Raw genomic sequence first — 24,931 nt, 5'->3', positions numbered from 1 at the left:
TTTGAGGAATATGACTAGACTTTAGGACATGATGCACAAGGAAGAGTGAAAAAAAAGCATAAAAGATATAACTGAAAATAAAGGAAATAATGAATTCAACAAATGAACTAATTATGATATATGAATTCAATGAAATATAATTGTATTAAAAGAAATAGAAAAGAAGTTTTAGTCTTCTGGGAAGACTTACATGAACTAGAGAACCAAGAGAACAATTAATGCTATAACATAAATGCTACAAAACATAAACAATTCTGAAAAATTTTAGAACTTGGATCAATACAGTGATCAGCCGTGATTCTAGAAGGCTCATGATCTTTCATGATAGAGAAGTGATTGTTTAATACGAAGAATAAGAAACACATTTTTGGATGTGGCAATGTGGCCATTTATTTTGTTTGACTATATTTGATGAAATTTTTATTTCCTTTAAAAAAAAAAGGTGGTATAGGTAGGAGGAAGAGAAAAATAAATGCTTGATAATATTAAAATAATTATTTTTAAAATATGAAAATAATTAAGAAGATGGTCATGTGGCAAAAGAAGAAATAACTGATAGTTTCTATGCTTCGCTGGTAGCCTTGTAGTGTGAAAACAAACAAACAAACAAACCAGGAAGATCCTCAGCATGTTGGGTGAACCCCTGATGGAAAAAAATAAAAAAATAATTGTCCAGAAAAGACAGGCATACCTTGACTGCAATCTGTTTTGCTGAAGAGAGTATTTATGTCAGTGAGATCACTGGTTTCTGGGAGAATTGAAGTAAATTCTTGAATTCAATAAGAATTTCTCTACAACTTTTCCTTGAAAAGATGAGGATAGAGGACAGGAGAATATTTATAATCTATGTAACATGGAAGTAATTTGCTGATTTGTAAAACAGGCCTATTACATGAAATTATATGACTATAATATTTCTTTCCACCTGGTAATCTTGAAGCATGTCACTGAACAAGATTCAGAACTTTTATCCCACAGATTAATAGGAAATGAATTTATTCTGCGGCCAGGTTGAAGACTGGTTGTTTTGCATGTGTCTCTTAACTCTTAACTCTTAACTGTATTTGAGAAAAACAAAAAATTCCCTCCGGCTATTAATACCAAGTCTCTGCCAAGAGGAGAGAGGGGGAAACTGAATGTCATTATCTTCTTATTTCCAGTGGTCTGGGGCCCAGTGAGAGTGGTCCAGAGGGAGAGAAACTTCAGTTTCTCATTAGAACATTAGCCAGGTTGTGAAATCTCTAATATAGAATACTCACCCTTGGCTGCCCCTGCCAGATATAGTCAAAGATGTCCCATACCTCCAAACACTCTTTTAGATGTAAACATTCAAAGGTTGAATTGAAAGTAGAACCTACCCCTGGGAGATGGAATTACAAATGAAACAGGTCAAAGTACCTTATGAGAGCCTTGTTAAAATAGCCTCCTTGTTTTATTTTTTCTAAAGCCAATGGTGTTTATAGCATTGCCAATGAAGGCTAATATATTCTCTCCCTTTAAAAAAAATGGTCTCTTTATTTTAGCGGGGAATCTCTCTGGGTATACACTTTTGGCTTAGGCAAGTGGTTGATTACATGCTGAAATAATTTGCATACCATCTTGCAGCATGGCTCACCAGACTACTATGATAGAATAATTGATGCAACCCAAGGTCTGGGACTTAGATGTTTCTGCCTCAGTGAGCAAGCCTTGTCTTTGTGATCATCTCTGCTCACACAGCTGTGCTCAGTCATGTAGGAAAGGATTCAGTCACTGTGAGTAAGGAGGACTGTGGGTGGATGAATGCAGGACAAATTGCAAAAACAGAGGGTACCAGCTTGGTAACTAAGATTTCCTGGGCTAGGACCAGCTTAGGAGAAGATGTAGCAGTGAGAAAAGCCTTGTCTTCTCATTTGAAAATGAATTTCCATCTTCTATAAGGAAGGATTAGTTTGAACACCTGGCTTTATAGGCTGGCCATTGAATGAATTTTGAAAAGTGAATTTGTTGTCTCAGTCCAGTGCCTCAATTTAGAAACCTCCATTGTAATTAAAAACAAAAAAATCAGATGGACATTAATTAGGCTCAGGGTAGCCAAGTTTTCACAGTTGATCATCATAACTGGCACCCAGCCTCCTCACAGGAAGTCCAGAGAACTCCAAAGGCAGTTCTCTACATCACTTCCTGTGTCTCACATGTGCCAATGGTGGCTCAAGCTTGGCTTAGGACAGCCCAGGAGACAGTCAGTTGTTTCTGATTTGTTATTTGCTAGCACATGCCAGTGTAGTGTGGGTGTGTACATTCCTGGGTGCTAGACTAAGCAATATGGGGAGAAATCTAAAAATCACAATACTGTGTAAAATGTTCTCTTGGTTCTCCTTATTTCACTATGTATCAGTTCCTGCAGATCTTTCCAGTTTTTTTTTTCTGAAATCATCTCACTTATCATTTCTTATAGTACAATAGTATTCTATCAACATGTACCACAATTTATTCAACTTAATGGTCATCCCCTCAGTTTCCTGTTCCTTGCCATTACAAAAAGAGCTACTATAAATACTTTTGTACAAGTAGATCCATTCCTCTTTTTTATGATCTCTTTGTGATACAGACCAATTATTGGTATTACAGGATCAAAGGATATGCACAGTTTTATTGTCCTATGGTCATGATTCCAAATTGCCCTCCAGAATGGTTGGATCAGTTCACAACTCCATTAATAATGCATTAGGGTCCCAATTTTGCTAATCCTTTCCAACATTTATCATTTTTCTTTACTATAATATTGGCTAATATGCTAGGTATAATGTGTTTTAATTTGCTTTTCTCTAATGAAGAAGAATTTGGAACATTTTTTCATATGATTATTGATACATTTGATTTCTTCATCTAAAAATTGCTTACTCATGTCCTTTGACCATTTGTCTATTGGGGAATGGCTTGTATTCGTGTAAATTTGACTTAGTTCTCTATAAATTTGAGAAATTAGACCTTTATCAGAGAAATTTGTGATAAAATTCCCCCACCTCCAGTTTGTTTCCCTTCTAATCTTGGTTACATTACTTTTTTTGTACAAAAAACTTTTTAAAAATTTTATTTAATTGATTAAGATAATTTTTCCATGGTTACATGATTTATGTTCTTTTCCTCCCCTCCTCCCATCCCCATTCCATAGCCAACATGCAATTCCACTGGGTTTTACATGTATCATTGATCAAGACCTATTTCTATATTATTGATATTTGCACTAGGGTGATCTTTTAGAATCTACATCCTATATCATATCCCCATTGACCTATGTGATTGAGCAGTTGTTTTTCTTCTATGTTTGTGCTCCCACAGTTCTTTCTCTGGATATGGATAGCATTCTTTCTCATAGGTCCCTCAGAAATGTCTTGGATCATTGCATTGCTGCTAGTAAAGAAGTCCATTACATTAGATTGTGCCATAGTGTATCCATCTCTGTGTATAAGGTTCTCCTGGTTCTGCTCCTCTCACTCTGCATCAATTCCTGGAGGTCATTCCAGTTCACATGGAATTCCTCCAGTTCATTATTCCTTTTAGCATAATAATATTCCATCACCAACATATACCACAATCTGTTTAATGCCCAATCAAAGGGCATCCCCTCATTTTCCAGTTGCTCGTGGGCAGGAAAAGCTAACACAATAAAAATGACAATCCTGCCCAAATTAATTTACTTATTTAGTGCCATACCTATCAAACTACCAAGAAACTTTTTTTATTGAATTAGAAAAAATGATAACAAAGTTCATTTGGAAGAACAAAAGATCAAGAATATTAAGGGAGATAACAAAAAAAAAGTGAAGGAGGAGGGCCTAGCAGTTCCAGATCTTAAGCTGTACTATAAAGCAGTGGTCATCAAAACAGTATAGTGTCGGTTAAGAGACAGAAGGGAGGATAAGTGGAATAGACTTGGGGTAAATGACCTTAGCAAGACAGTGTATGATTAAACCCAAAGATTCTAGCTTTGGGAAAAAATCCACTATTTGACAAAAACTGATGGGAAAATTGAAAAACAGAATGGGATAGATTAGGTATAGATCAACACCTCACACCCTACACCAAGATAAATTCAGAATGGGTGAATATAAAGAAGGAAACTATAAGTAAATTAGGTAAACACAGAATAGTATACCTGTCAGATCTTTGGGTAAGGAAAGATTTCAAGACCAAGCAAGAGTTAGAAAAAGTTAAAAAATGTAAAATAAATAATTTTGACTACATTAAATTAAAATGTTTTTGTACAAACAAAACCAATGCAACCAAAATTAGAAGGAAAGCAACAAATTGGGAAAAAATCTTTATAACAAAAACCTCTGACAAAGGTCTAATTACTCAAATATATAAGGAGCTAAATCAATTGTTTAAAAAAATCAAGCCATTCCATAATTGATAAATGAGCAAGGGACATAAATAGGCAATTTTCAGATGAAGAACATAAATCATGTAAGTAACCATGGAAAAATTCTCTTAATTAATCAATAAAATTAAATTTAAAAAATCGTATATCCATTTTGATCTTATCTTGGTATAGGGTGTGAGATTGGTCTATACCTAGTTTCTGTCGTACTATTGCCAATTTCCCCAGCAGTTTTTGTTAATTAGTCAGTTATTATGTCAAAAGCTGAGGTCTTTGGGTTTACCAAACATTAGGTTGCTAAGGTCATTTACCCCTGTATATTATGTATCTAATTTATTCCATTGATCTACCATTCTATTTCTTAGCCAGTACCAGGCTGTTTTGATGATTGCTGCTTAATAGTGCTATTTAAGATCTGATTCCACTGTCCACTCTTGTTCACATTTTTTCCCACTATTTCCCTTTATATTCTTAAACTTTTGTTCTTCCAGATGTATTTTGTTATTATTTTTTCAAGTTCTATGAAATAATTATTTGGTAATTTGATTGGTATGGCACTAAATAAGTAAACTAATTTAGGTAAAATTGTCATTTTTATTATATTAGCTCAGCCTATCCATGAGAAATTATGTTTTGTAATTGTGTTCATATAATTCCTGGGTGTGTCTTGGCAAGTAGAAAGAAAATAACTTTGAAATGTATAAAATGGAGTAGAGTGGGCACACACTTGAAGCAGAGAGACCAATTAGGAGACCACTGCAGAAATATAGGTGCCAGGTGACAAGGGATTGAATTTAAATGGTAGCTGTATGATTAGAGAGATGTGAAAGAGATTGTGTATATAAAAATGGTAAGATTTTGCAACTGAATGGAAATGTGAATTGTGGGAGAGTGAGAACTCAAGGATAATGTTGAAGTTATAAATCTGGGAAACTAAGAATGATGGTGATTTCAAAGAAGCTTTTATTGCACTGATGCCTTTTGTAGGCTTTGGGCATACAATGAAAATAACTTTGCCAATTCCTTTATTTCTCTTTGAATGAGGTACAATGAGCTGTCCTTCTTTTAACTAAAACTTTTTATATTTTTTGGTTTCTTTTATAACAAAAATTCAATATTATTGTGCTGTTGTCCCATCAATAGTATATTGACTTGCTGGTTGTTGAAAAAAGATCCCAGATTAAGAGTAAGGATAGTTTTTTGAAAAAAAATATTTCTAGATGCTTTAAAAACATGGTGTAATTCTTAGTACCCTTTTGAGCCATTGCCACTTTTGCTGTGGAGATAGATAGAGGTGGCATAGGACTGAATTTGATTTTATATTTTTTTTTACTGATTTCGTGATTTCCTTAGCCAAAGAATTTATCATGCAATGGTTAACCTTCTGGTGATGAATCCCTCAGTACGTCACTAGGCTGGATTTGGGGCAGTGAGCACAGGTTGTTATTGAATTCACTCTTGATAACTTTCCATCATGATCAAAAATATCAGGGGTTGTTTGGCCTTGGAAACTTTCTGGCTGTGTGACCGTGGGCAAGTTACTTAGCTGCATTGAACAATATTGATTCCAAGATAGAAGGCAAAGGTTTTAAAAAAAAAATACCAGTCACCTCTAATCCAGTGGAAGCCACTGGAGGCCAAATGAGATCATGTATGCAAACAATTTTGTAAATTTTCAGGCTCTAGCATCATGTGAGACATTGCTATTATTGTAAGAAATGAAAATGACAAGAAATCAAATTAAATGTGTTTTTCTAAAGAAGAAGTGATGATTTACCATAATGATCACTTTAGAATTACTCGTGTGAGGTCAGATCATTTACTAGAGTAGAAACAAAAATCAATTCTAATTTAGAAGAAATGATAAATATAAGAAGACATAACATGAAATTATACCAGTTTCAATACAACCCATTTAAATTATTGATAGGAAATGGACAAAAATAAAGATATTGATTATATAACATAACTTTTTCTTAGGGGAGTTTAATGAAAACAAAATAGTTATTTCAACTAGGAGGCCAAAAAAAAATCCTGTTAATACTTTATCTCACAGATATTTGATCTCCTGGCCAAACAGAGAAATGTGGAAGCCAATGACAAAAGTAATTTAGAAGACAAACTCATCTAGAAAACATTGGAGGTTAAACCAAAAATTATGATCATCCTCCCCTCATAAAAATGCAAAAAGAGGCTGAGCAGAAATGAGTCTATAAATATCTTGGCTTCAAACTCAGGTAGTTAGATTATCTCAAGAACATTTGTAGCTAAAATAAGGAGGACAATAAACATGTGAAATGTTACATCTGCTGGGTTTTTTTTAAATCAAAGATATTTTCCCTCCAATTATATGTAATAACATTTTTCAACATAACATTTTTTGAAATTATAAGATCTAAATTGTTTCCTTCCCTTCTTTTTCTTCCATCTTCTGAGAAACAGTAAGCAATTTGATCTGAGTTATACATGTATTATCATACAAAATGTACTTCCAGATTGGTCATTGTTGTATGAGAATACTCAAATACAATCAAAACTCCAAAATAAAACCATAAGTAAACTAATGTGGAAAATAGTGTACTTTGATCTGCATTCTGACTCCAACAGTTTTCTCTGGAGGTAGCTAGGATGCTTTGTCATGAGTCCTTGAAAATTGTTCTGGATCACTGTATTATCTGCTAGTATTTCTGTAGTTCTCTATTCTCCTTGACAATGATAGTAAAATCACCACATTTGGACTCTACTGGTTCTGTAAGCAATGTACCATGTGAAGAAGACACAATGAGAAAGAGAGAGCAAAAAGAAAGACAGTGAGAGAAACATTCCATTTTCATGAAAATAAAAATTGTAAGTGGCCAGAGGAAAATGGAAAGAAGCATGGGGTGTATAAGAAGGCTGTAGGAAATTGCCCACAATGACTTATTTGTGAGAAGTGGTAATAAAATTAGCAAATGAGGACAGGCATGACATGTAAAATTCAGTACAGCATTTTCTTTTGATATTGAACATTAACCTTCCCTTCCATGTAACACTGGACATTCACCTACTATAATAAGCTAATGTTCAACCTAGTAATTCAAAGTTAAAAATTAACTGAAACGTATATATGTATACTATCAATTCCTACAGATATGTTATTTCTTTTTTGGATATGATTAAGCTCAGAGATGCTCTGTGACATAGAGAATAGAGAGCCGATCTACCAGTTAGGAAGATCCTAGTTCAAATTCTGTCTCTGACACAAAGTGTCTTTGGGACCCAGAACAGACTCTCAGTTCCCAAGGCTACTCTCTAAGATTATAAATTGATAGTTGCTCATTGGCGTTGGTAAATCTACTTCTTCCACATAGGTTTTCATTGTCAATGAAATCAAAGGCTTGTTTCCTCTCCTGTTCTCCAAAAAGAGCATCTTCCTTGGGAGCTGCAGTATAAGACTTTGTCTAACATGTGTAGCTTATTTTTTCTGTTCTTTGAACTGGAGGTAAAATTTGGAGGAGTGTTAATTCAAGAGGGAGACAGGATAAAGAAGGAAAATTTGAAATGTAAATCATAGGACAGGGAGGGACCTTGAGAGATCATATCATCTCTCCCTCTCACCAAAGGAAGGACAATATATTTGGAATTTGAGACTCAAAATTCTTTTAAAAATCGTGGAAACTTTTTACATGTAATTGGGGAAAAACTATCTTTTTAAAAAAGGCAAGATGTTTTCAGCAACCCTCATGAGGAAAATCTAAACATATCTGTCTTACATGAGGCTAATGGGCAAAAGTCGCAACCAAAAGTTCTTTTCTTTTTTTTTTTTTTTAATCTGGTCAGTTACCCTATAGACTCAAGGACACTTTCATATAATCTGCATTATTTGCTCACTACACTCACAGTAACATCCTTGAATTTTTGTCATCTATGAATATACTGAAGTTTTGATTTGCTTTGTTTTTTAATTTTTAATTTTAAATTTATTTTAAAGCCCTTATCTTCTGCTGTAGAATCAATACTGTGTATTAGTTCCAAGGCAGAAGAGTGGTAACAGTTAGGCAATGGGGGTTGTGACTTGCCCAGGGTCACACAACTAGGAATTATCTGAGACCCAATTTGAACCCAGGACCTCCTGTCTCTAGGCCTGAGCTCCCCAACTGCTCCCTTGATTTACTTTGAAATAACCTTAAGTAGAAGAGCCATTAAACCCTTATCTCATGTTCCTCATTTGATAGGTATAGATACAGTGTGTACTTGTTTAAGAGGAGTGATTAGGGGAGCCACTGGTTAACTTCAGTTCCAAATCAAGATTAAGAGACTCTTTGGAGACAACTGTTGTATCTATACGGATTAGGTTTTAGAAACTAGATTCCAACTCTGATGCTTACAACCTTGTGATCCTGGGTAAGTCACTCCATATTCTTTTGACCTCAGTTTCCTTATCTGTAAAATAAGGAGGTTTGATTAGATGGTCACTCAAGTTCCTTCCAGCTCTAAATCTAGGATTTATGACTTCTATTTGTCCTGGTGACTGGATAAGAATCGCCTGCCCCTCCCAGGGACCTACAAAAACAAGGTTGTTCCTCTCATTGAGTTTTCCCTTCCTCCTTCTTCCAGAGCGAAAAAGATGGCAGTAGGAGATTTCTTTCTTCCCCAAGTAGCAATTGATCCCAATGTAGGATAGAACATATGGTAGAGGTAGAAATGTATGAAGAGAGATTCTACACTGGACAGATGACTAGAGATGAAGGAATAAAGAGATTCTTGCAGAAGAACATGGTGAGATCAGGCATGAGCATTCTCTCTCCCAGTTTTGGAAGTTGCTTTGTTAGTAAAACTGAGTTTAAGAGTTCTTGACTTGAAGAATTTGTGCACTAGGACTTTGAAAGAGTGATTTCTTTTTCTTTCTTCGTAGACAATTTTCTTTCTTTTGAACAATCATTTTATTTTTTAATTTTTATTTTCTTAAACGCTTAACTTCCACCTTAGAATCAATACCATATTTTGGTTCTGAGGCAGAAGAGTGGTAAGGGCTAGGCAACGGGTGTTAAGTGACTTGTACAGGGTCACACAGCTAGGAAGTGTCTGAGGCCAGATTTAGAGCTGGGACCTCCCCTCTCTATGCCTGACTCTCAATCCACTGAGCCACCCAGCTGCCCCCAGCATTCATTTTAAATAGATTTGAATTCCAAATTCTCTCCCTCTTAAAGGTAAGCAATATAATACCAATTATACATGCAAAGACATGCAATATGTATTTCCATTTTAGGCATGCTGCAAAAAACCAAAACAAAAAAAAAGCAAGAAAGAGAAAATGAAAAATTAATATGCTTCAATCTGTACTTAGAATTCATCAGGTAACACAGTGGATTAGCTCCAAGCCAAATCTGGCCTCATATGCTTCCTAGATATATGACCCTGGGCAAGTCACAACCCCAATTGCCTAGTCCTTGGAGTTCTCCTGTCTTAGAACTGATACTAAGACAGAAGGTAAGGCTTTATTTTAAAAAGCAAAATAAGATATTTCCTGATGTAATATTCTCCTTGAAGAAAAAAAAAATGTAGATTAACACATAGAGGCCTTATGCTCCCTTTACTAGAAGAGCAAAGTCACTGAGTTTTTAGGTAGGTTTAGGAAAGGCGACTTCAATGACCCTTAAAGCATGTTGGTTTTTTTTTATAAACCCTTACTTTCTGTCTTGGAACCAATACTGGGTATTGGCTCCAAGACAGAAGAGTGGTAAGGTCTAAGCAATGGGGGTTAAATGACTTGCCCAGAGTCACACAACTGGGAAGTGTCTGAGGACAGATTTGAGCCCAGGACCTCCCATCTCTAGGCCTGGCTCTCAATCCACTGAGCTACCCAGCTGTCCCCCTTAAGCGTGTTTAAAGCTCACAATGGCACTATGAATTTGGAAGGGACTTTTTATTTATTCAAGAAGTATTAATTGTTTACTATGTACCAGGCAGTGGAGATAAAAAGACAAAAACCAAATTGTTTCTTCAGAAGGTAACATTCTCCTGGGAGGAATCAACATTTACACAGAAAAGTAAATACAAAGTAGACAAAAAGGATAGGAGGTGTACAGGGAGCTACCAATTGCAGGGAGCAGGCGCCGCTTCCTGTAGTGCTTGAGCTAGAAGGTGAGGAGCGACTGCTCTCCAAGCAAGGGGCCACAGCCTGTGCCCAGGGCATGGAGATGGGAGATTAAAGGATGACATATGGGGAACAGTAAGGAGACTAGTTTGGCTGGAACAAAGAGTACAAGGAGGAGATGAATGGGCAAAAAGCCTGGAAATAGAGTCTGGAGGCAGATTGTGAAAGGCTTTATCCTGGAGGCAAGAAGAGGGACCCACAAGGGATTATTGAAAGGGGGAATGACATGGACAGAATTGTGCTTTAGGATTATCTGTTGGTTAGCTCTGTGGAGAAGTGAGAGGCTGGGGGACAAATTAGAGGGTTATTAACATAATCTAGGTGAGAAGTGACTTGGATGCTCATTTGTTGCCATAATCAATGAATCGATAAAGAGATTTAAAGGATTGGTTGTAACAGGGCAGCTGGATAGCACAGTGGACAGAGTGCCAGCTCTAGAATCAAGGGGACCTGGCATCAAATCTGGCCTCAGACACTTCCTAGCTATGGGACCTGGGCAAGACACTTAATCCCAGTGGCCTAGTCTTATTGTTTTTCTGCCTTGGAACCAATACTTAATACTATATCTGTTTTATGAGAGAAGGTAAGGGTTAAAAAAAAAAAGAAAAAAGGAATATTTGTAATGCAGAGTTCTAAGGGACTCTAGTCCAATTCCAGTAATCATAATAATAACAGTTTGTCCTTAAATGATATTTCAGTTTATATATTACTACCCTTAGGACAACCTTGAAAGATAAGCAACTTAAGCTTTAATTATCCCCATTTTACAGATAAAGAATTCAAGGTCACAGGAAGTGGAGGAATTCTAACCTAGTTTAAAAAAAATTCCAATCAGATTCTCCTTTCATTACACTAAATTAAGTCAAGCATCGAAGATAACCAGGAAGTGAGGAGGTGAGGGAAGAAATGAAGCCTCTGAGCAGCTAAAAGAGATGTCCAAGGGCCCCAGTCCAGTGGCGAAATTCTCATAGATCCTTCATTTATAGATGATGCAGTGGATAGAGTGCTGGACCTGCAGTTATCTTCCCAACTCAAACGTGATCTTAGACACTTACTAACTGATATGACCCTGAGCAAGTCACTGAAAAAACCCCATGAGCCTCAATTTCCTTATCTATAAAAATCTATAAAATGAGCTGGAAAAAGAAGTGGCAAACTGCTCTAGGATCTTTGCAAGAAAACCCCATACAGAATCACAAAGAGTTAGACACAGATTGAAAAATGACTGAAACGGAAAAAAGAGAAGCTTGTTGGACTTTCAGTGAGTTCATCTTTTTAAGCAAGTTTGGGCATTTGGTTCCCAAGCACATAGCATCACTAAAGCAGGGAACAAGGCAGGAGGACTGCCAAAGGTAGACATTAAAGGTACTAAGAAGTGACACATGAACTGCTGGGAGAATTATGGAGAGTTAAAGGCTGACAGAAGAGCTAGAGAAAGGTCTAAACCCTTAGACAAAAGGTCTAAACTTTAAAGTAGTCTCTGGCTATTTAATGTAAGTTCAGACAAGCCCTAAATACACCTTCTGAAAAAAATGAACCTTAGAATACAGGGTTTCCAAAAAGTCTTACTATAGTTTAACTCCCCCCCCCCATCCAGAAATCTCACCTTTTGTCCTAGAAATACTATCAGTTCCAAGGCAGAAATGCAGGAAGGGCTTCGCAATGAGGGTTAAATGACTTGCCCAGGGTCACACAGGGAATATCTGAGATCAAATTTGAACCCAGGACCTCTCCTCTCCAGCCTTGGTTCTCTATCTACTGAGCCATCTACCTTCCCCCATGGGGCTTTATTGGCAAGTGTACCTGGAGATTTTTCTGAATGCTCCAGGTGAACCAAAAAGAGACACTGGTGCTCTTGGGATTAGGCTCTCAAGATTAAACCTGTCCATATGAATTTTATTACTATATTGATATAGATATAAAACCATGCACCACAGGTTGCGTGAGAATTATTGTAATGTTGCCCTAATGTAGAGTGAGTAAAATTAAGGATTCCAGAATGCATTACAAGCAATTTTCTTCCTATGCCAATTATGTTGTCAGGGGAAGAGCTCTTGAGAGGCAAGTCCCTAATCATGGCCTTGGTGTCTGGGAGAAGTGGGAAGGTCCTACTTTGGGCTTTGGTTCTACTGTTAGACTCTGTGTTCTGTGTTCTCCAAACCATGGCTTGGGAAGTAGGGGCAAGAACCAAGAGCATTAGTTCCAACCTTGGTCAATACCTGATGCTTCTAAAGGATGAAACTGGCATGGCTGGGTGGTGGAGCATCAGAAAGAGCACACACAAAGTCAGAATCTAGAAGAAAGAAAGTAAAACAAGCCATCTTTATTGAGAGGAAATACTTAAAGTATGGGGGAGAGGGAGTGATATTCATGTAGAATGGAAATAGGTCAGATTCATTGAAATACGTAGTGGAAGGGACCACCCAAAACCATAAAGCCTGGTGGATTTTGGTAAGTTTCTGGGTCATGTAGGACCAGATATTGGGGAAGGGTGTGAGGGTGGTGCTGATTCATGCTGAGAACACTGCTGGAATTGGCTGATGATTGAATCACAGCTCTCCCAGCGCCACCCCCTGGGGGGGGGGGGTCAAAGGGGCTTTTGGCCATTAATATAGTCCTTACTTTGGTCAGATCAAGTCAAATCAGGAGATTTGGGCTTTCTTGACTTGTTTAGTATTTATTCACATGGAAATAACTGAGTTGGAATATTTTAAACAATATATGGAATTTTGTTCACTAATATAGACAGCATAAATAATAAATATAATATTTCTGTTAAAACTGTATAATCACAAATATATAATAATGAATAGTAAGCATAATAATAAGTCATATTTTCCTTATCTTAAGGAATGAATTCCTCCTACATATGATCAAGTCTTAGATTTAGAACTGAGAAGGACCTTAGAGGTCATCTAGGTTGCATCCTCTCATTTTACAGATTAAAAAAATGAAAACCTAGAAAGGTTATCTAATCTAGTTAATAGTAAATGACAGAGCCCATGCTCAAACCCAAGAATTCACAAATAAATGTGCTTAGCAAATGAATAAGAACACAGTATCCATATTTGACTTTAAAGGCACAGGAAATTTCATTTTTTTTAACACTTGATTTATGTCCTGGTAATGTATAATTGGAAATCTGTTACCCTAAAAACTGTATTTCCCAGGAGCCCACTGACTGCTTGTCATTACGTGGTGACATAGATAGAGATATATTGAGTGGGGTTCATGGTCTCACACTCTTTGCTTCCTGGGTTGCGACTGTGGTAGTAAGCGGGGTTTTTGAACAATTAGATTAGCCATGGCTATGTAGTTTTTTTGTGATCTTTTTATTCCTTTATTTCTACTGATCATTAATAAATCTTTTATAATATAATATTCAAAATTATTGTACATTAATTTTAATTTTTACAATAACAACTCTAAGTCTAAAAGGCAAGGACTAAACAATTAGGCTTAAATGTCTTGCCTAGAGTCACATAGCTAGGAAGTATCTGAGGTCAGATTTGAACACAGGTCCTCCCAACTCCAAGCCTGATGCCCTATCAACTGAGTCACCTAGCTGTCCACACAAAGGGCATTTCTAGAAATGGAAGATTGAAAATTGAATTCTGACTTCACATTTTTGTAAACAAGAGTAAGTTAAGTTTACCTTTCTTGGTCTGTTTATTTGAAAAAAAGTAGTGGGTTCAACTAAAAGGTTTCTAATCCATCATTGTATGATTCTATGAATCATATACTATAGTTATTATTAGATACACTCCATATATCCTTCTTTCTAGTATTACATGCATATTTTTATAAGATCAGGAATTTTCAAGGAAAAAAAGGCTCTTATAGCTAAGAGACATGCATTCAGTCTTCTTCCTCTGTACAGAGGAGGCCAAACAAGAATGTTCACTCTGTCTGGAAATCAATAGGCTTGGAGGCGAGGGGAGAGGTGTAGGCTAGGAGACTGGAAAAAGAAGGAATTCCTGTATCAGGAAGTTTTTCGTAGAAAGTGTCCTGTCTCCACCCCCACCCCCGTCCCTCCCCAGCAGTTTGAATCTAGAGGTGATCATCAGAAATAATCTCATTGATCTTGTTTGCATTGGAAAGAGAAATAAATATTTTATGGGGTTCTGGGCCTCAAACAGCTAAAAGTATGGGCATGGTTTTATAGGGAATCTTTCAGTTCAGAGGAGGTCGAATGATCATTTTTACATTTGATTAAGAAGATATTCAACTCAATGGCCTTGGTTTTCCCCCCTCTGTTCCACTACTATGGGTGACTTCGCTGGCCCAAATTTATGAATGCTTCTAGAGAAATACAGCCCACCTGCCTGGGCTAAGGTAGATTTTCTGTTCTGGTGCAGGATGTTCTCTTTCTGAAGTCAGTCGGGCAATTGGGTGAGTGTGATGCATGCGCAGGAATTTCCATGGTGGAATGGAAGGGAATCTTGTAAGAAATTAGAGGTTACATTTGAGCTATCACTTGTTTCCAAAAACTTTCGCTCCTGTGCATTTATGTTCAATGGAATAGGAAAATGCTCCAGTCATCTTTGACTTGGCAGACTAGTCCCTGTCAGTTCCCTGATGAAATACTGACCACACAGGCTGGTGGAAAAACACCATTTATTTTCTCAGTGACTTGCTGTATCATAGCATTTTGCCCAGAGCAGCAAAGACAGGGGAGGGAGAATTAGCATGGATTGACTTTCTGTTTTATGAAAAAGACTTGGATTCAAATTTCGCTTCTCCCCTTTAGTGACCATATGTAGCAAGGGAAGGTAGAAATTACAAGAATGATTGACGGGTCTTCAGACTTAGAATCTTTCATGAGCTGGTTGGGTCAGAGTTCCAAAGGGGCAGTTTTCCAACTGACTGAGTTTGGAGCTGAAAGTGAGGAAGGAAGGTGGGTAGCTGAGACTCCCTGAACAAACCACCTATCAAGCAACTGGCCTTTGAGGATCAATTGGCTGAGGGTGAGAGGAAAATCTCCAGTCTTCCTGGTGGACAGATTGACTGGGGAAAAGATCTCTACCTTGCTGGGACCATCTGAGGACACCACAACTGGGATTCCTGATATCAGACCAATCATTGACTCTGTGTTTGTGAGAGATTCTGGATTCACTGTGGGATTTATTCTTTTCTTTTTTCTTTTTTAAACCCATGCCTTCCTACTTGGAGTCAATATCAATACTGTGTATTGGTTCCAAGGCAGAAGAGCGGTAAGGGCTAGGCAATGGGGGTTAAGTGACTTGCCCAGAGTCACACAGCTGGGAAGTGTCTGAGGCCAGATTTGAACCTAGAACCTCCCATCTCTGTGCCTGACTCTCCATCCACTGAGCTAACCAGCTGCCCCCTGTGGGATTTATTCTTAGTAGTCTTTAGTTAAGATAGTTTGACAGTCTAAGCTCAGATAATCAAATATGGTGAGTAAAAAGTCAGATACTACCCTTCCTCTTATTCCTTCCCCAACATCTTCCCCTTCTCTTAATAAACTCGTCATTTAAATGCGATTTTCCCCTTGTGTATAAACCTTTTCCCATTTCCTAAAATCCCTACAACACATATTAGCATGGGCAAAAAGCAACCCTTTTGAGCCTTAGTCTCCTCATTTAAGCTCTCTTGGTATATAAGTTTTAAGTCATGGATTATGTGACCTTTAAATCAGTTACTGAGGGGAAAATGGGGAGCAGCAGTTAGGTGATTCAGGGGATTGAGAGCCAGGTCTAAAGAGAGGAGGTCCTGGGTTTAAGTCTGATCTCAGACACTTCATAGCTTTGTGACCCTGGGCAAGTCTCTTAACCTCCATTGCCTAGTCCTTACACTTTTCTTCTTTGGAACTAATATATAATATTTCTGCTAAGACAGAAGGAAGGGTTAAAAAAAATCAGTTACTCACTTTTATCCTGTCTCTTGGAAATGGCTCAGATTGCTGAGACTATCAAGGAAGGTAAAGATCTGGCAAATTTTCATGCTAAAAAAAAAGTTCTTTTTTTTTTTTGATATCTTGCTTTTACCAAGTTTAAGCTAGTATTACTAAATTAAAAGAAAAGCAATTTGTCTTGTCCACTTAAGCTTTTTTTTTGTTTTACACCCATTTCACACATTGTCATCTGTTGTAATTTCTACTTTTGATACCATTTCTCATGTGTAAAATTGGTTGTCTTGTAAATATCTGATAAAAATTCAGTTGTAAATAAACTATCGGGTTACTAATTTTGTTGAATTTCTGTGTCAGTTAGATTTAACAGTGTTAATGGGAGTATTAAACATTTCTGCCTGTATGTTTTAAAAAAATAGAAAAAAGTTATTTTTTTTACAGTAAAATAGAAAAAAAACAGCAAAAATTAGCTTTAGGGTATAAATTCACAGTGAGGAAGAAAGATGTGTCAAAATTTGGTAAAATAATCAAGGTCTTTAGGGATCTGAATTTGGAGTTGAAGACCTGAGTTTGAATCCTAGCCTTGTCACTTACCCTTTGGGTCTCTGTTTCCTCATCTGTAAAATGAAGTTGGACTAAATGGTCTCTAAGAGCTCCTTCAAACCTAAATATTTAAAATGGGGATTATGAAACCCACCACACAAATTCTGTTGTGTGAGGATCAAAAGAGATTATTTAAGGCATCCTACAAATGTAAACAATAGCTTTCCAAGAGAAAAAAAAAGTTAAAAATTTAAATATAGCTATAGTTTCCAGCCAATTGGCACAGTGGATAGAGTGTGGGGTCTGAAATTAGGAATTCATTTTCATGAGTTCAAATCTAGCCTCAGCCACTTCTTTAGCTATTGTGTACGAGGGAATGACCAGAAGCAAAGGAAAATTGAATTTTGAAGAAATGCGTCAGAAGATGAGTAGATGGAACCCCACAAGACCTGGGGGGATGGGATGGAATGGAATTCCAGCCAGGCTCAAAAGCAGTTGGAAGAAAAACCAAAGACCCCCTCCCTAATACACTATATGACCCTGGGCAACCCTATTTGCCCGTTTCCTCATCTATAAAAAGAGTTGGAGAAGGAAATGGCAGTTTCCTATGGTCACAAAGAGTCAGACACAATTGAAAAATGGTGACAGGATTTCCAACTCCACTTCACATCTCCTTGCAGATCTGATCTTTTTGTTGTAGGTTTCTTGTTCAGTGTTCCTGAAACTGTGATTTCATGGAGTCATACAGACAAGGAGCGTGATTTCTCCATGTCCTAGTAGATAATCTTCATGAATTTCTTGGTCAAAAAATTCACCACATGCCAGCCACTCTTCCGGTCACAACCTTCTCTGTACTTGTCTTTGGCTGGTTCTTAGGTGAAAGTTACAAGCCTGTCTCTGGGTAAATCCCTAAAACTGTTTTGCCCCAGACAAGACTTGCCATTACTTTCTCTCCACTCCTGTAGCTTTAGAGAACTCAAAACTAGTTCCATGTCACAATGAGACATCAGACTACAACTTGGGGGAAGGATCCATTTTCTGCTCCCATTTTCTTTAAGTATCTGCCACTGAAATGGAGAGTAATAGAGCTTGAGCAGCAGGACTGGAGATGTAGAAAATTTAGAGAGAAATGGAGGGTATAATGTCTTATATTTGTTCAGTTGTTTTTCAGTCATGTGCAACTCTTTATGACCCCACTTGGGCCTTCCACTGTAGAGATACTAGAGTGGTTTGCCTCTTTCTCCAAGTTCATTTTACAAATGAGGAAACTGAGGGAAACCGGGTTAAGTGACTTGTCCAGGGTCACACAATTAATAAGTGTCTGAGGCCAGATTTGAAACCTCAAAGATGAGTCTTCCTGACTTTGTACTGGGCACTCTATCTACTGTGCCACCTAGCTGCCCTGGTATCATATGGCTAGTCATAAAACAGGGAAAATGAGAGCAGTGAAAATAAGGAGCTTCTGTTAAGACTATTCTTACCTTGGTTTAGAATCAAGTCTAAAGATTGACCCCGGCTCATGTCTCTTCATCCTTTTCCTTCAGACTCTGTTCTTGATCCTGACACTGACTATGTCTAATCTTATTATTTTCTTTCTCTGGCTCCCCAGTTCAGTATTGTGTCTCAAGAATATTTATCATCATCACAGCTGTCATTTACATAGAGCTTTAATGCTTTAGCTCATCTGATCTTCACAAAAACCCTGGGAGGTAGGTGATATTATTATTCCATTTTACAGTTGAAGAAACTAAAGCAGAGGTCAAGTGACTTGTCCAGGGTCATACAGCTAACCAGCATCTGAGGAAATTCAACACTCTATCCACTGTGGCACTCAGCTGCCAGTGAATTGATGATTTTGATATTTATATGTAAAAGCACTTAGTTTACAGAGTATCCTACCTATGAGGAAAAGGGGTACCTCAAGAAGGGATTCCATAGAAAGTGACTTAGTTGATGCTCTTCTTTATAGAAAGCTTCCCCTACTCTGATGCCTTGTCTTCTACTTAGGTCCTGGTTTCCTTGAATTCAGTTTAGGTTTTGAAAAATTGGAAAACCATTTACGTGCAATATTTCATGCATCAATCACAATTTTGGCTTGCATTTCACCCCTCTCCCTTTTATAGACTAGATTTAGAGCCAGAAATGACACTAGAAGCCACTGAATCCAGCTCTTTCCTTTTCTAGATAAAGTGGGACATTCAAAGTTTTAAGTGCCTTGTGGGATGTGATGTCAGAAGTCTAAACTTCAGGAAAATCTCTTGATAATAGGTCATGTCTTATTTCTCAGGAACATCTTTTATCTTCTTTTCAGTTTCACAAGCCCCAAAAGGAAAACATATTGTCATTTAGGTATATTTTCTATAAGAAATAGATAATAAAATGCAAAGTAAGACTCCTCAGATGACTGCTTATCGTAAAGACAGAGACTGCTGTCTCCTAGACAACTTTTCACTTTTGGTCTCATCAATGGCTTTGCACACTCTGCAATCAGGGTCTCAAAGGGAAAAGATATAGAATCATCCACCAACATCCACGCCAGGCTCTGAGACCTGGGAGGAATGAATTCATGACTCAGGCATGTTTTCTTATTTATGCAACTACTGGTCCTGGTATATACCAGATGATCCTAGGCTGCTGTCTGTATTTCTCTTGTGGATGGGATCCCTCAAATCTTTGGCCAACATCATGAGTGGCCTCAGTCTCTGTCATCCTGATGCTTCAGAAAGATATAGGGACATGATTGAGCACATGGTCCGAAGGGGATATGATTGGGGATGTTGACTCTAAATGATCACTCTATTGCAAATGTTAATAATATGAAAATAGGTTCTGAACAATGATACATGTAAAACCCAGTGGAATTGCTCATTGGATGGGGAGGGGTTAAGAGAGGGAAATAATGGAAATCATGTAACCATGGAAAAATGTTCTAAATTAATTAATTAAATATTTTTTTTCAGCCAACTAAAGAAAAAGAAAAGAAAAAAGAAAAATATTCTAAATTAAATAAATTAATAAAAAATTTTAAAAGAATGATATAGGGATTTGGCGATTATTTAAGGCCATGACTTCTCATGATGGCAATGAGACATGGTTATCTCTTGGCAGTCTTGTCTGGTTCTCTCTAGAAGCTGTCTAGTCTATTTTTTAAAATACCTTAGTCAGTGTGAGAGTTCGTTATATTTCATTGCATCTTAATTAATTTTAAATGTGGGTTCTTTACCCTCTGATTTTACTCTTCAGCATGTGTAGTTCCAGGAGTAAACTAAAGAATGCAGAGGAAAGAGCTACTTTAGCAAACACAAATTAAACCAATAAGCAATTTCTATTTATTATGTAATGCTAGTGCTTTTCTGTATGGGAAGGGCCTTTCTTCCACTGAGGAACATTTTATCCTGCATCTAGCAGACTTTGAAAAGTGTGATATTGAAATCACTTTAAAAGACTGATATATATTAATTTAAGGTCACCAAGGAATTTGCTTATGAAATTCCTAAATGAAACACTCAAGTCAGAATGGAGTTTTATGGCGGTTTAATTACAACGGGAGTAAGAAAGAAGGAGAGGGAGAGAAGGAAAGAAGGGGACAAGGAAAGAGGTTAACTCAACCTTTTGGCAGAGCCAGAGGGAGTTTGGGCCTTGGAAGGCCAAGGTAGGGAAGGGAATCAGTCCTTTCACTCACATGACCAATCTGAAGGAAAGCTGCCTGCATGCCTCCTCACTGCTCCAGCTCCCATGTGACAATAGTGGCTCAAGCTTGGCTTAGGACAGCCCAGGTGGGCAGTTGGTTATTTCTGATTTGTCATTGACTAGCACATGCCCGTGTAGTGTGGGTGTGCACAATTTTGGATGCTAGACCAAGCAAGATGGAGGAGATTTTAAAAATCACAAAAGGTGGAAATTGGGCACTGAACATGTAGCTGCCTGGACCTGTGTATTAATCTTCATGCTCTAAGACTGCATTAGGATGCTAGTAATCAAGGGAGTAAGTGTGAGTATGTCAGTTCATGGACTGATGAGACAAAATGTAGAGCAGTATTTGAGGGTGCAAAGGATGTTTGCATGATTAGTTAATGCTACATGTCAAAGCATAAAATGGTAGTATGGGGATGATTTTTTCGGATGTAGATCCTTGAGGGAGGGGGTCAGATTTTCTCCCGGGGAGCCTGATTGTGAAAGCATGAAGAAAATTGGTAGGTACTGTGGATGAGAGAAGGTGGGTATTCTCTGTTAGAGCTTTATTTGAGACTATATATAGTACAGGTAGGTGGTTCAGTGGATAATAATACCAGACTTGGAGACAATGGGTCCTGAGTTTAAATCTGTCCCCAGACACTTCCTAACTATATGACCTTGGGTAAGACACTTAAACCCCAGTTGCCTAGCTCTTTTCACTCTTCTGCCTTGGAACCAATATTTAGTATGGATTCTATGACAGAAGTTAAGCATTTAAAAAGACAAAGAAAAAAGGAAAAAAGAGAGACCGTATGTAGCTCTGGGTTCTTGTGCTCTCTCACAAAGTAATAACAACATTTGAGGAAAGTGATGATAGAGCCTTGACAGATGTCATACCTGATAGCACAATTCTGGGTACTCTAATATTGAATGGGAAAAAAAAGAGCATCTGATTGGGCAGAGAGGGGTTGGACTGGGTACAAGAACTTGGTGAATTATTGAGCTAGAGAACATGTGTGTGGGTTCACTTTGGCAACATAAAACCTTCTTAGCCATTGCAAATCCTATCCTTGATCTTTTCCAGATGTGAACCAGAAGGAAACAGTGCATAAGAGATCCCTCTTTCTGGCATAGCTTGGAAAGTAAATGTTTTCATCACATCCACTGAATAATGTTTCCACAATCCGATTGAGTTGTACCACTAGTTTTACCCTTCCCATCTTCACAGGTCCCTCATAGTCTCCAAAAGAGAGGAGGTTCATTCCATTTTATTTGTTTCATCCTTTGTTCCATCCATTTTGTTTATTCTATCCTTTCTAGCTGTTTTTTTTTTTTTAAGATTCTTGTACTGAAGGCAAGTCAGGCAATGATTTCTATTTAACTGTAGATTTTAGCCCTAGTCCTGGCTAGTCTGTTGCAAATGCAAGGTAACAATTGAACCAGGCAAGAAAATGTGCACGAATCCATGCTATGACAACTTCTGGAAATAGAACTCCAAGCATGTGTCCTATTGACAGCGGGTCACCTTCATATCTTTTCTTTTTTTTTAATCCTTATCTTCCATCTTAGAATCAATAGTCCATATTGGTTCTAAAGCAGAAGAGAGGTAAGGACTAGGCAATGGGGGTTAAGTGACTTGCCTAGGTCACACAGCTAGGAAGTGTCTGAGGCTAGATTTGAACCCAGGACCTCCTGTCTCTAGGCCTGGCTCTCAATCCACTGAGCCACCCAGCTTCCCTCACCTTCATATCTTAATGACAGTGTACTTGTAATTCCAGCGACATACAATATCACCATCAGTATAGGTCTTCCTGGAAAAAAAACAAACCTAAAAATCAGAGAAGTCAGATATTAAATTATGAGTAACTTCCCCCATCCCCTCTGTGTATGTTGGGGGATATGGGAAAGAAGGAGGATGTCATCTGGAAAAGACAGTGAATGCAATAGAAATATCATTAAGTAATCCAAAAAAGAAAGATGGCCCAAGTACTCATGGAAATGACATGTGATATTTTTTAATTATATCCATCTTCCTCAAAATGCCATATATAGCTTTCAACTTAATCTTCAGGAAAGCTATTAAACCAACTTGACCTAAAAATATTGCAGAATGAAATGTCATGTAATGCTTTTTAGAGCAATAGTTCAGTGCACAAGGACAAGAATGTTCAGGCCTATCCCAGTCAAAGCTCAGGGAGGAGCAGGAAAGCTGATATTCAGCTAGAGTAGTTAGAATAACAGAGACAAACATTCAACATTTACTTTCAAAATAAACAGGTACCCCACTCTCAAAACATGAGCCAGTCAAGACTCCCTTCAGAGAAAAAAAATTGAAGGCTGTGACTCTACTGAACAGATGTTCAAATTTCAAGATAGTTGAATAACATTGAGAGCAAGCCTCCTCCTTGGTCTCCCTGTCAGACTTACTGGAAAGAGCCAGGAAAAAAGGCTGAAGGAAACCAAATGTCAGTTGCTACATTCTGTATTTTTCTGAGCTTCGGAGGACATCATGGTGGACAAGGAGACGTCTATAACAGTCAGTACTTAAACGACAGTGGAAATATCTGAATTCTGAGCCCATGCCAAGTCTCTAAATGGAATGGCAGGGGACCACGGAGAAGGAGTGGGGATATGTTCCTGAAATTCTCCTGCAAGAGTATCAGAGGGCATCTCTTGAAACGTGAAAGCAGTAAATAAAAGATGTAGGAAATACAACTTTATACAAGTTGCCATTTATTAAACTTCTTATACCAAGAGGTGGTATGGGCTGAAAATGCTGCTAAAATCCAACCAGAGTTTAAATAAATTCATAGATGATTCATCCACAATAATATTTTATATATCTATAGCACTTCATAGTTACAAAGTGCTTTCTCTCATTTGATTTGCACAATAGTTTTAGAGATAAATGGGACAGATACTACTAGTCCCATTTTATTGATGAGGAAACTGAGTCTCAGAGAAGTTAAGCACAAATCATACAGTGAATATCAGAATTTGGGATAGTACCCAAATTAACTGAGCCTGCTGTTATTTCCACTAAATTTAGGGATGTGTTTACCTGACTTAGGTGAGATTACCTTTGCTTTCAAACATATTTCTTAGTGTCACAGCTGGAGATGCTCAGTCCGTATCTGTAATAATAATAGGTCTGACCTAGTGTGATAATTCTTAGAACTCTTATTAGCCTGTTTGAATGTTTATAAAAATGTGAAGATTTTTTATTTGTTTTCTCAGAGGCCTCATTTTTTAAACCCATTTTGTAATAGCTAGAAGGAAATGTATTGCATGAAAATAACAATATTCTGTTTTTGAGTTCAAAGAGAGAGAAGAGGGCATAAAGAATGCTCTCCTAGTTATTCTCTGGTGTTTTGGGGCCATCCAAATACCTTTAAGCATACTGTCTGGCCTAGAAAGACAAGAACTATGGATAGAACATATTCTTTCCTTGTTTTTCTCACTGAAGTGATATCCAAATCATTTGACGTCTTTTCCTTTTTTATTCTGAGCATTCTCTCAGCAGACCAATACTAGATAATAGATACCATACTCTTTTCATTTAGTTCCTTTCCCTGAAAAGTGTTCAGCATATCCTTTTCTCATTCTCCTCAATTATTGCATACAAAGGCATCAGGATGAGTGTACCTAGTATGGAAGGAAATCAGGTGGTTTTATAGCCATCTGGCCTTGGTGTTCTTTTTCTCAACCAGAATTTGTGGATTTGAAGGAGGCCAACAATCAATCAGTGAACATTTATTAAGACCCTGCTATGCATTGAGTAGTATACTAGGCCCTGGGAATGCGTAGATGGAGTAAAAGCATTCATTCCTTTGAGGAGCTTACATTCTACGTGCGAACACCACACATGCCTATATAGGTCTGTACAAAAGAAATATTAAAAAAATACAAGGTGATTTTGGGAAAGATGGCCCTAGAGCTGATGGGATCAGGAAAGTACTCAGGTAGTTGGTATTACTTGAACTGAGCCTTGAAAGGGACTAGTGAGTCAGGAGTTCTACCCTTCCGAATAATGGTCATACTGTACAAGGGTAATTCTCAGATCCAGTAGCTCTGCCACTAATTTGTGTGTCCTCAGGTAAGTCAATTAACCACTCTGGGCTAGTTTCTTCATATGTTAAAAAGAAGGGCATTGGGGGCAGCAAGATAGCTCTGTGGATAGAGAGCCAAGCCAAGAGATGGGAAGTCCTGAGTTCAAATCTGACCTCAGGTACTTCCTAGCTATATGACCCTGGGCAAGTCATTTAACCCCCATTACCTTACTCTTATGCCTTAGAACCAATACATAGTATTGATTAAAAAACCAAGGTAAGAGTTTTTAAAA

General features: G+C 37.6%; 1 long non-coding RNA gene across 1 annotated transcript; it reads left to right on the top strand.

The window, feature by feature from the left end:
• The first annotated feature begins 1,687 nt into the window (after window positions 1-1,687).
• On the top strand, window positions 1,688-23,304 carry LOC103106893 (uncharacterized). Its single transcript, XR_463178.2, has 2 exons — window positions 1,688-1,754; window positions 22,867-23,304. It is a non-coding gene; the product is annotated as an uncharacterized LOC103106893 (long non-coding RNA).
• Window positions 23,305-24,931: the final 1,627 nt, after the last annotated feature.

This window comes from Monodelphis domestica, chromosome 2, assembly GCF_027887165.1.
Source record: "Monodelphis domestica isolate mMonDom1 chromosome 2, mMonDom1.pri, whole genome shotgun sequence".
NCBI lineage: Eukaryota > Metazoa > Chordata > Mammalia > Didelphimorphia > Didelphidae > Monodelphis > Monodelphis domestica.
This window is presented reverse-complemented; position numbering and strand designations above follow the sequence as displayed.